General features: G+C 42.2%; 1 protein-coding gene across 1 annotated transcript in view; it reads left to right on the plus strand.

The window, feature by feature from the left end:
* Nucleotides 1–4,227: 4,227 nt before the first annotated feature.
* The window catches only part of LOC111976840 (plexin A3-like), a 203,577-nt gene continuing 195,640 nt past the window's right edge, over nt 4,228–12,164 (plus strand). The window contains 1 exon segment of the mRNA XM_070448161.1: nt 4,228–4,394. The gene's annotated coding sequence lies outside the window, so the exon portion shown is untranslated.

Consider the following 12,164-nt stretch of genomic DNA (forward strand, 5'->3'; position numbering starts at 1 on the left):
TGTGTGTGTGTGTGTGTGTGTGTGTGTGTGTGTGTGTGTGTGTGTGTGTGTGCGTGCGTGCGTGCGGTGCGTGCGTGCGTCGTGCGTGCGGCGTGCACGTGTGTGTGTGTGTGCGGTGCATTGTCATGAACATTTCCAACTTGACTTGTTTTACAAAGAAAAACAACAGGGGAATGCTAATTTCTGTTTGATCCCTGGAAATGCCCATTAACCATTTTGGATGTAAAAATATGATGTGAGAGTTGAACTCGGCAGAGCAGTTTGGAACTCTCTTTCTTATTGGTCTATTAACTAATTTACTGCCTGGTGACGTCAGGCAGGCCAAAACTCCAGGCCAAAATGTCAGGCAGTCTTTTCAAACAGCTCTTACACTAACAGATCTGACACTAATTTTCACAATTTCACAGCATTATTCCAACATCATAGAGTGAAAATATAAAACACAGGGCCTTTAAGACATGTCTTCAAAACAGCAATGTCTCAAGACATGTCTCAAGACGTTTTGAGACACAGGTGATGGCTGGGTATGTAGGTTGGCTTCTGTACCAGCATAATGCTTTAAAATTATATTATAGTACAGCTGAAGGTTTTGGCAAAGACAGAGAAGAGCTGAGGATGTCTGTTTCACTCAGTGACCATTTTTTTATTGATTAAATAATCCAAACAGATTCTGTCAGCACAAGAAGAATGTTTGTTGTCTTACCCTGGAGACATTTGACTATCTGCTATGACTGAGTGTGCAAAGCTGTCATCAAGGCAAAGGGTGGCTACTTGGAAGAATCTAAAAATTGTAAATATATTTTGATTTGTTTAACACTTTTTTGGTTACTACATGATTCCATATGTGTTATTTCATAGTTTTGATGTCTTCACTAKTATTCTACAATGTAGAAAATAGTCAAAATAAAGAAAAACCCTTGAATGAGTAGGTGTGTCCAAACTTTTGACTGGTACTGTATATATGAACTAATATGTTTGATTTTTGCACTCCTATAGCCACTGGGGGGCAGTGGTGGCTTCTATGGGGTAGAGTTCAGTTTCAACCACATCACTCAAACAGAGGCAGCCTCTCAGGCTGACTKACTGACTACAACACAGGCTAATGTTTAACATTGGCCATCATGTTTCCAGCCTCTGAAATTGACGTCATAATTTCTAATTTCAAAGGCTGAATTGAAAATATTAATGGGCGCTTAAATTATTTATTGATATTSAGGTTAATGAAGTTTAAATGCAGCAATCATAACAATATACACTATATTTACAAAAGTATGTGGACACCCCTTCAAATKAGTGGATTCGGCTATTTTAGCCACACCCGTTGCTGACAGGTGTATTRAATTGAGCACACACCCATGCAATCTCCATAGACAAACATTGGCAGTAGAATGGYCTTACTGAAGAGCTCAGTGACTTTCAACGTGACACCGTCATAGGATACTACYTTTCCAAGAAGTCAGTTCGTAAAATTTCTGCCCTGCTAGAGCTGCCCCGGTCAACTRTAAGTGCTGTTATTGTGAAGTAGGAGCAACAACAGCTCAGCCACAAAGTGGTAGGCCACACAAGCTCACAGAGCGGGACCACCGAATGTTGAAGCTCATAGCAGCTCCAAACTGCCTCTGGAAGCAACGGCAGCACAATAACTGTTTGTTGGGCGCTTCATGAAATGGGTTTCCATGGCCGAGCAGCCGCAMACAAGCCTAAGTTCACCATGCACAATGCCAAGCGTCGGCTGGAGTGGTGTAAAGCTCACCGCCATTGAACTCTGTAGCAGTTGAAACGCGTTCTCTGGCGTGATGAATCACACTTCACGATCTTTGCAGTCTGACGGACGAATCTGGCTTTAGCGGATGCCAGGAGAACGCTGTTGTCCACAGACTTTTGGTCATTTAGTGTATCTGTGTGTAACACTCACGACATGTGTGTCTCTAATACACCCTGGCTCCACTCCAACCCCATGAGAAGGCAGGACCCATAGGGGATTACTGCTTCTGAACTGCACGCTCGTGAAATTGCCTGAGTCTAATAATGTACAGTATGCAATCTAATTAATAAGGATCCTTCCAGGGAGAACCTGACATCATCACAAATGACAGACTCCACCTAGAGGCTATTTCATTCTATTCTAAATGGTAAATTAATATTACAGAACTGGACTGAGACCATATCCGGCACTATAAAGACCTTGTACCGTAGCCCTGTATGGAAAATACCTCCCAATATCATTCTGGTTTCCATTTTTTTGTGACWGACATGTTATCGTTGTCCCATGATGATAGTACTGCCCGCTTTGTAGACTGATATAAGGATATTCATTTTTGAATTGCTTAGATCTTTGGAACCACAACAATTAGGATTGCAAAATTTCTGAAGCATACAATAAATTCCCTGGTCATTTAATAAAAGTTKTAAAAAATTGCAACCATAATTCTAGTAGTTCCAACCCATCTTGGAAGAACACCCGACAGCAAATATGATTGGAGGGTGGCTCCAGTAAAGATGCTGGGGTCCCTGTGATGAGGGTTGTGTTTTTCAAAGGAAACCATATGGTCGTTTCATCTACACCARGGGGTTCATGGTCCTGTATTTCCTCTGCTCACATCTCCCAGCCTTCGGCAGGGGCCCGTCCTCCGAAAGCACAGTGTGGTCGAGGAACTTAGGAGGAAGTTCTGTCTTCCTCAAGTGGCTTCAATTAGAGACAGTCACAATTACAGAGGGAGGGRGTACAAGTGGTCAAACCTGCCAAGCTCAAACTCCAACTGGATTACAGGGACAGSGACATGGAGGCTACCACAGCGAGCTAGGCTACTTGGTGATTCCTAACCCACCCAACCAAGGGTTATTTTAGGAACTCTCCGGTTTCTGTGTCTGGACTGATCTAATTTCACTCCGTTCAACCCAATGACTGTGATTCAACCTCTTCAGACTAGAATACCATACTGCCGTAGGATGCTAATGTTTGTTTCTTATGGTTTCACTTCCAAGGCCCCATGAAGGCCCATATATGTTGATAAATACAAATGCTTTCAACACTATTAATTTATACCACAACAAAGAGCACTATAGTTTGTGGTGATTTGTATTCTGCTTTAGCTGGATTGTCTTTACTGCACTGGGGGATTGCAAGTGTCATTCCTCCTAAACTGGCTATTACTTGACACATGATTTGAATAAGTGTATTGCTTTGCTGCTTGCTGGTGGATGGCATGAAACCACATAACTGGTGAATGACAGACATCGTTGGTAGATTATAACTCCCAATAAGGTGCATATTGCAGCTTTAGAATAAGTTAATATTGAATGTCTTATATACTGTATTTACACTGTTCAGAGCAAACGCTAGTCTAAAGTAATTTTATATTTCAGTTTTCTCCATGTACTGTATTTCTGCATGTTTACAATACAGTGAACAGCTTGTTTACAGTGACCTACGACACTGTTTTGATATTGTCCCCAAGCGATCCTGTCTCTTGTCTTTGAAATGTCTGTTTTTACAATATCAAACTACATATCCGTTAATATTGTGTTTTTATATTGAGGAATAAACATTAGGTTTATGAAATTGTAACCTACTTATTTTTGTCTTAAGAACATCTATGACTTCTCAGGTTATGACTTCAAGGAACTCTCTGTTCTTCATTAAAATAAATATGTCAATCATATTAGCAATTATTTTTTTACTCCGAATAGTAGCAGATCTATAACGTTAATTCAGATCTCTTGGAACGGGAAGATGTGCGGTTTATACACGTTTATAACTGTTTTATTGCATGTTTTAATAACAAAGTAACGATTATGTCCACGTGAGGGAGATTTTAAATAAATTCTGCAACATATTTACCTTTCACATTTTTCTCTTCCTTATTTTGTATCAAACATCTCTATCCGCCTTGAAAATCCAGCCTTCTCCCTAACATCTGGGTTTGGTAGAAAAATACTCGATTATGGGCGAGCCTGTCCCAACTACTATTAGGGTAGATTTAAGCACATGCCAAATGTGATCATATATAATCATAATTCAAAGACACAAAAAGTGAATAAAAAACTATATAGTAATTAAATCCATGTAATAATTAATTAGTAACTTAATGTAGCAATTATATTTGATCTTATTCTATGGTTTAGTGAGCAATAATGAGTTTGAATCCCCTTGTTGAAAGTGGTACGTTCCATAAAGGGATAGCTACCCAGCCTTGCTCATCCAGGACAAAATAAGACCGTTCCTAATGTGTAGAGAGTGCCATGCGATTCAAGCGGTGAGTGCTCTGTTGGTTTACTTCGAGGATTTTGCGCAGAATTATAACTAATTAACAAATAATTATAGGCCTATATGGTAACCGCGGGAAAAAGAACTGCACGTGGTTGTGGATGTAACTGTTGCACTTTAAATACAGGTAGGTCCACGAGCCTGTGTTTCGTTACTGATCTCATTTTACGATGCTGCTGAAACATAGTGGCTAGCGTTTGAATCCGAAGCATGCTTTTTAAACCATGACTGGGCTTTATAAGACTTTTAAAACATCATGCAGTTTGTATACTGAAAGTGGCGATAACACATTCATAAGCAATAGTCAGTAGGACAGCATGCTTTAGTTGTATAATGCTTTTAGAAAGGATGCGTGAGGTCTTTGGCTGGATATGTAAGCAGCATAGTGTGATGCAAGGAGCCGCCGCCGCTCCTTTCAGAACAAAGCCAAAGGGGCGTTAAAAACATTAGTTATCTGATGGAAAAACAGATCCATTTGCCTTGTGATCATTTCATTTAACATGTGAACGCCCTGGTCCTCATACATAGTTCCTTTTTTTAAATTTTTTTTACCAAACGAAACGTTAATTCTATTCCTCCATGTGCATCTATCTGATAACATCATGGATATTTTCCTAGAGTTTATTAAACCAAAACACAGACAGTAGACTATCATGTAGGTTAATTGTCAACATWAACGTTTATCTTGGCAGATGAATGTTATCAAATTGACTAAAATAGTCTTCCAAGCAGAACCTAACGTTACCAATTGGATTACTCTGGCTGCTTCACGAACAGGGTGTATTCGGCTCCGGGTTGTTTTCACAGATAGGCTACCGTCTGACACATCTGTAACAGCTCCGGTGAAATATCGTCACGTGACCTCACGTTTTTATCAGAAAAACATCCATATGAATTAGAAACATATTCCATTCTGTGAATAATTATCATTTAATAGTATACCCATTGCTTGTGATGTCCTTCTCAATAATTAAGACAACGGATTTCTTCATAATGCAATTTCAAATCACGTAGCCTATTTCATCCCTATGGAGTATTGATGGTTTCATAAGGGAGGAGACTGCAGGTGATACAATGTGTATATTCACAACAATGGAGATTATAGCCAAAGTTGGCAACAATGATGTTTAAATAATAGGTTAAAGGGATATTGCATTTAACACAGGGTCAACACATGGGCAGCCCTGCACATGTGTCACAAAACATCTGTCTCTTGTCTGATGTCTGGTTGTCTTTTTTGTTATCATGGCAGCGTAATGCCCGTTTCCAGACTAATCACRATAGTTAGAGATTATTAGGGAAATAAACTAATGTAGGGACCACCTTTCACCCTCACTTAACCCTCCCCCATATGAATGAGGGATTTAGCCAATCCCCACAGGTTAAAGCACTAACAGCTGCAGCTACAACATTCATGAATGGGAAAATTGGTGGTGAAAAAAAAGCTATGGAACCCCTAATACACTAAATTGCATACATCAAAACCTATTGTCTCAGCTATATCAGAGAGCAGATATGGCCAGCCAGGTCAGGCATGGGATCTTGAAATCACAGAAGCAAGATTCCACCCTGTATTTGTCATTGTATAAGCTTACAAAGGGGCATTAGAGTTTCATGATATCATTGGCTGAGTAAGTGTCCAGGCTTAGTTAGTCAGGGACAGTCATAGACATTGGTAATCACTGAGCAATAGATTCTGTCTACAAGCCGTTTCTCAGTTTAATGTCATTCTCTCCATTGTCTGCTGCCGCTCTGCCATGGAGGTAACACACTTAGCTTTTATCTTTAATGACATCTTTCTGTCATTTTTTTCCCGGCAGGTGATTTCTGTCCCCCTCTTCCCAAAGGTAATGGGGGAGGTTTTTAATGGATACACCCTCCAGACGAGGTTACATATGATAGGTTACATGTAGAGTAGAAACACATTGAGCGACAAAATGTGTTATAGCCACACTCACAATTTAACCTTTATTGTTAAATAAAGGTTAAAACATTTTTTATTATAATGTGAACACCATGTGTTGAGGCTCAYGCTCACAGTAAGCTTTATCTTGGCAATTCTAGTGGATAAAGTAATGGTACCCATTCATTAATTGTCTGACCAAATACCAAAGCGAACATCCCAATGGGAACACTCTGATTTTCCATACCACTATCTGTGGCTGTGCAATGAAATATCCATTCCATACCCATGTTGTACCTTAGCTCAATTTGTGGTACTGTTTAATAAGCTGTGTAATAAGCTAGTTTCCCTTAAGTTATGTGAGTGGTCTTTGGAGATCGGTTTGCAACGCCAGGAGAGTTGGTTCGATTCCCGGGAACACCCATACTCTTTTGGATAAAAGTGTCTGCTAAATGGCATATATTATTATTTATTAATTATGGACAACATTGGGCCAGTGTCTCAGCCAGGATGCTTGTTCTCATGTCTGGTGTAACGGTGGGAGAACAGTGGGAACTGCTGACCCTGGGATCATACAGAATGATAAACAGGACTAAAATAACAGGCAGAGGAAACAATCACATGACACTTAGACTTCCTCTTTCCTCCTCTGTGATGAACGTAGCACCATTGAGATAGAACCGTTCCAGAGCTTCACGGAAGCCAAAACCCAGAAAAGTCTGATTGAGATGTATTCATGTGGAATGTATGCCAAGGCTAGGTACAGACTCAGATCTAGTCTTTAGTTTGGGTGGATGTTTTATCAATTCACCACATACTGTAAAGTGCTAATGTACTTATTCTTAAAATAGATGCAAGCTCTATTCGTCCCAAAACATTTACATTTTTACGGCAAAAATATAACTTAATTATGAAAGGGAACATCTTGGTGTTCATGCCCCATCTGCAGTAGTTTACTGTATGCAGTAAGAGGCAACATACCATTATGTGAACTAATGACAGTTGAGTCGGGGTGAGAGCCTTTGAAATGAAACTCTCAAATATTCTTGGTTTTGGTCATCTGTACCCATGAGTGGACAGCATCTTCAATAGGAAACAGAGCAATTCTTTTTTTTTTATCAAGTGCTGTTGACCCTCATTAGAGAAGTRCTGGTGACAAGAGAGTGGTGTTTTCAGAGTCCTTGATTAGGTGAAATGGTGATTGCCCTGATTGCTTCTCTGTGTTCACGTTTCACAGACACTCGACAGACTCTTTCCATTCCTAACGGTTTATCTAAAAACATGGCCCCCTCCCATCTCCTCTTTTAAAGGAGATTGTGTTTGATGACAGTCAGCAGCAACTAGTCAGTATTTGGGGGACCGAGTAGCGCAGTGGTCTCTAGGCGTCACTACAGACCCGGGTTAGATCCCGGGCTGTATCAAAACCGGCCGCGATCGGGAGTCCCATAGGGCGGCCCAGCGCCGTCCGGGTTAAGGCASGGTTTGGCCGGGRTAAGCCGTCATTGTAAAAAATAATTTGTTCTTACCTGACTAGCCTAGATAAATAAAGGTTAAATAAATAAAAACTTTTTTAAAAGRATTATTCTGATGTTCTCATCCCCTCCATCTTTCATTTGATCCAACTACACTAGCAGCTAGTTGTTAATGTACATAATGGTGTAATGGAGAAAGTGAGGAGTTGGGCTGAGGCTTGGAATTGCATAACCTGAATGTGCTTGTTAATTTTTTATTAAGTAATCAGAAGATTGCCAATTAATATTGGGTGTGTGATCTGTCCCGTAATGGTTTAGATGTCACGACCCAAACAAAGCCATTGGTAGGTATTGAGTAATAGCCTAGTGAAGCTATCACTTATTACCAATCGCATCACATACCCTAGGCTATCCTCCACACTAGTAAGTCTTCAACTAAACCTTATCTCTGTCAAATGAGCTTGCTCTTGGGTGGTTTAGCTTGCCACTATATACGCGTAAATGGACACGCATGCACTCACACACGCACACACACACAACACCCACACACAACACCACACACACACACACACACACACACACACACACAACACACAAACACACACACACACCACACACACTCACACACGCACACACACACACACCAATCACACACCAAAACCACACACCAACCGACACACCACACACACACCAACACACGCACGACACACACACACAATACACACCACACACACACGAACACACACCGCACACACACACACCACACACACACACACACACACACACAACACACACACACACACACACCACACACAACACACACCACACACACACACACACACCACACACACCCACACACACACACACACACACACACACACACACACACACACACAACACACACACACACACCACACACAACACACACACACACTCCCTCTCTCTCTCTCTCTCTCTCCTCTCTCTCTCTCTCTCTCTCTCTCTCTCTCTCTCTACTGTAAAGATATTGAAAGAACTTGAGCCTGTAAAACCTGTAATTATTCTCACTGTTCGGGCAGGGAGGTCTTATTTCCCGCTGAGGTTTCAAATGTTATTTACAGTTGTTATTTAAGTCGATCATTAGAGTCTGCTTTTTTAATTCAGCTGCAGCACCATCTCTGCTTTAGAATTCTGAGATTCCAGGTCAACATTTTCTGCTGAGGAATTCAGCTTTTACTGGCACCAGTCAGTGCTCTTCTCTCTTCTGTGGTAATGAAATCATTGTGACTGCTGCTCAATAGTATTCCACAAGTCAGGAAATGTACTACAATACAGCATTGTATCGCAATGGGCAATGACTGGGGGGTTTGCGCTGAATTTAAAGGCGGCAAGTGTCCTCGCCTATTCTATTTCAGAMCATTATGAGGGCTTTTTGGAGTCACAGACGTGTAAGGGAAGGGTGCACACGCCAGCTTCAGAGTTGCTGTTGCTCGGTTTACTTTTCCTATCAATCCCTCAGCATTTTCACAGCCGATTGAAACCTTCTACCATTTGTTATGAAATTTAAAACAGATTTATCAAACAGCGGCTGCTAATGAGAASGTGTTGCGCTGATCTTTGCAGCCGTAATGATTCTATCCATTTGAGGTATTCATGAAGCATATTTCATTGTCATGAGTGGATGAAAGAAAGAAAAGCATGAGGAAATCTCTCTTTTCACACCAGACTATCACTGTCATTCTTGTCCAAGTTTATCCATTTAGACCTGTGAGCACAACTGAGTCATTTTCTCAATAAGGGTAATCAGTTTTGATAAAAGTGCTATTTTGGCATGCATGCATTTGCGAAACAAAGGATTTGATATTCCCAACCGTTATTGAATGTGGCATAAAAATGCATTAAAGGAGAGTACTGCCAGTAAAACTAAACTATATAATAAAACAAAATAACCGATGAGATGGATGATTGGATTTGTGATGAGTTCCGTGTTTCCCTGCTCTCTCTGTGACTACTACGTGAAGACTCATAATCAGTGAGGTCAGAGACAACCTGACAAAGATACTTTTGTTATTACTGAAACTCACCAAACACTGTGGACACACTAAATGAGTTGACGGGCAGAATATCAAGCACCCCTCACGCAGAGAACAAGTAGTGCTTAGTAAGAGCTAGAGGTGTTGTCCGTCTCTGTCTGTCTCTGTCTGTCTTTCTCTGTCTGTCTGACTTTCTCTGTCTGTCTATCTCTGTTTGTTTGTCTCTGTCTGACTGTCTCTGTCTGACTGTCTCTGTCTGTCTGTCTCTGTTTGTTTGTCTCTGTCTGACTGTCTCTGTCTGTCTGACTGTCTCTGTCTGACTTTCTCTGTCTGTCTGTCTCTGTTTGTTTGTCTCTGTCTGACTGTCTCTGTCTCTGTCCTCTTGTCTGACTGTGTCTCTGTCTGTCTGTTCCTTCTGTTTGTTTGTCCTCTGTCTGACTGTCTCTGTCTGACTGTTCTCTGTCTGTCTTGTCTCTCTGTCTGACTGTCTCTGTTTTGTTTGTCTCTGTCTGACTGTCTCTGTCTGACTTTCTCTGTCTGTCTGTCTCTGTTTGTTTGTCTCTGTCTGACTGTCTCTGTCTGTCTGTCTCTGTCTGACTGTCTCTGTTTGTTTGTCTCTGTCTGACTGTTCTGTGTGTCTGCTGTCTCGTTTGTTTGTCTATGTCTGATGTCTCTGTCTGTCTCGTGTCTGACTGTCTCTGTCTGACTGTCTCTGTTTGTTTGTCTATGTCTGACTGTCGCTGTCTGTCTGTCTCTGTCTGACTGTCTCTGTCTGGTCTCTGTTTCTTTGTCTCTGTCTGGCTGTCTCTGTCTGACTTTCTCTGTCTGACTGTCTCTGTTTGTTTGTCTCTGTCTGACTGTCTCTGTCTGACTGTCTTCTGTCTGACTGTCTCTGTCTGACTGTCTCTGTCTGTCTGTCTCTGTCTGACTGTTCTCTCTGTCTGTCTCTGTTGACTGTCTCTGTCTGTCTGTCTCTGTCTGACTGTCTCTGTCTGACTGTCTCTGTCTGTCTGTCTCTGTCTGACTGTCTCTGTCTGTCTGTCTCTGTTGTCTGTCTCTGTCTGACTGTCTCTGTCTGACTGTCTTCTGTCTGACTGTCTCTGTCTGTCTCTGTTTGCCTGTCTCTGTCTGACCTGTCTCTTGTCCTGTCTCTGTCTGTCTCTATCTATCTCTGTCTGTCTGTCTCTGTCTGACTGTCTCTGTCTGTCTCTGTTTGTCTGTCTCTGACTGTCTCCATCTGTCTGTCTGTCTGTCTCTGTCTGTCTGTCTCTATATGTTCTCTGTCTGTCTCTGTTCTGTCTGTCTGTCTGTCTGTGTGCTGCTAATTACTGAAACCTCAAACTGCTGAAACGTGTCAGATGATTAAAGGCCATTCTTCCTGTGTTCCTACTTCCTATCCCAGCCTAGCCCAGGCTGTTGTAGTGCATAAGGTCATTTTCCTATCCAGCCCTAGCCCAGGCTGTTGAGTGCCATAAGGTCATTTTCCTCATCCCAGCCTAGCCCAGGCTGTTGTAGTGCATAAGGTCATTTTCCTATCCCAGCCTAGCCAGGCTGTTGTAGTGCCATAAGGTCATTTTCCTATCCAGCCTAGCCCAGGCTGTTGTAGTGCCATAAGGTCATTTTCCTATCCAGCCTAGCCCAGGCTGTTGAAGTGCCATAAGGTCATTTTCCTATCCCGCCCTAGCCCAGGCTGTTGTAGTGCCATAAGGTCATTTTCCTATCCAGCCCTAGCCCAGGCTGTTGTAGTGCCATAAGGTCATTTTCCTATCAGCCCTAGCCCAGGCTGTTTAGTGCCATAGGTCATTTTCCTATCAGCCCTAGCCCAGGCTGTTGTAGTGCCATAAGGTCATTTTCCTATCCAGCCCTAGCCCAGGCTGTTGTAGTGCCATAAGGTCATTTCCTATCCCAGCCCTAGCCAGGCTGTTGTAGTGCCATAAGGTCATTTTCTATCCCAGCCCTAGCCAGGCTGTTCAGTGCCATAAGGTCATTTTCCTATCCCAGCCCTAGCCAGGCTGTTGTAGTGCCATAAGGTTATTTTCCTATCCCAGCCCTAGCCCAGGCTGTGTAGTGCCATAAGGTCATTTTCCTATCCCAGCCCTAGCCCAGGCTGTTGTAGTGCCATAAGGTCATTTTCCTATCCCAGCCCTAGCCCAGGCTGTTGTAGTGCCATAAGGCATTTTCCTATCCAGCCCAGCCCTTGTTGAAGAAGTGAACCATCTCGGGCACCGAGTCCATCACAAAGTCACCATACATGTTCATGACCTGGTCATTGAGCCAGTTCTGTCCGTACAGCGTGCTGAGATCATCCATGGTGAGGACATGACGCTTGTAGTTGACGCGGAAAATCCCAGCCCTTATTATATAGTTTAGTTTTAATGGCAGTACTCTCCTTTAATGCATTTTATGCCACATTCAATAACGGTTGGGCTGTTGTAGTGCCATAAGGTCATCTTTCATTCAGAAGCTCTGACCAGTGGGTGGTGGGAGGGGGGGAGGACATGAAGCAGTGA

This window comes from Salvelinus sp. IW2-2015, linkage group LG17 (genome assembly GCF_002910315.2).
Source record: "Salvelinus sp. IW2-2015 linkage group LG17, ASM291031v2, whole genome shotgun sequence".
Taxonomy (NCBI): domain Eukaryota; kingdom Metazoa; phylum Chordata; class Actinopteri; order Salmoniformes; family Salmonidae; genus Salvelinus; species Salvelinus sp. IW2-2015.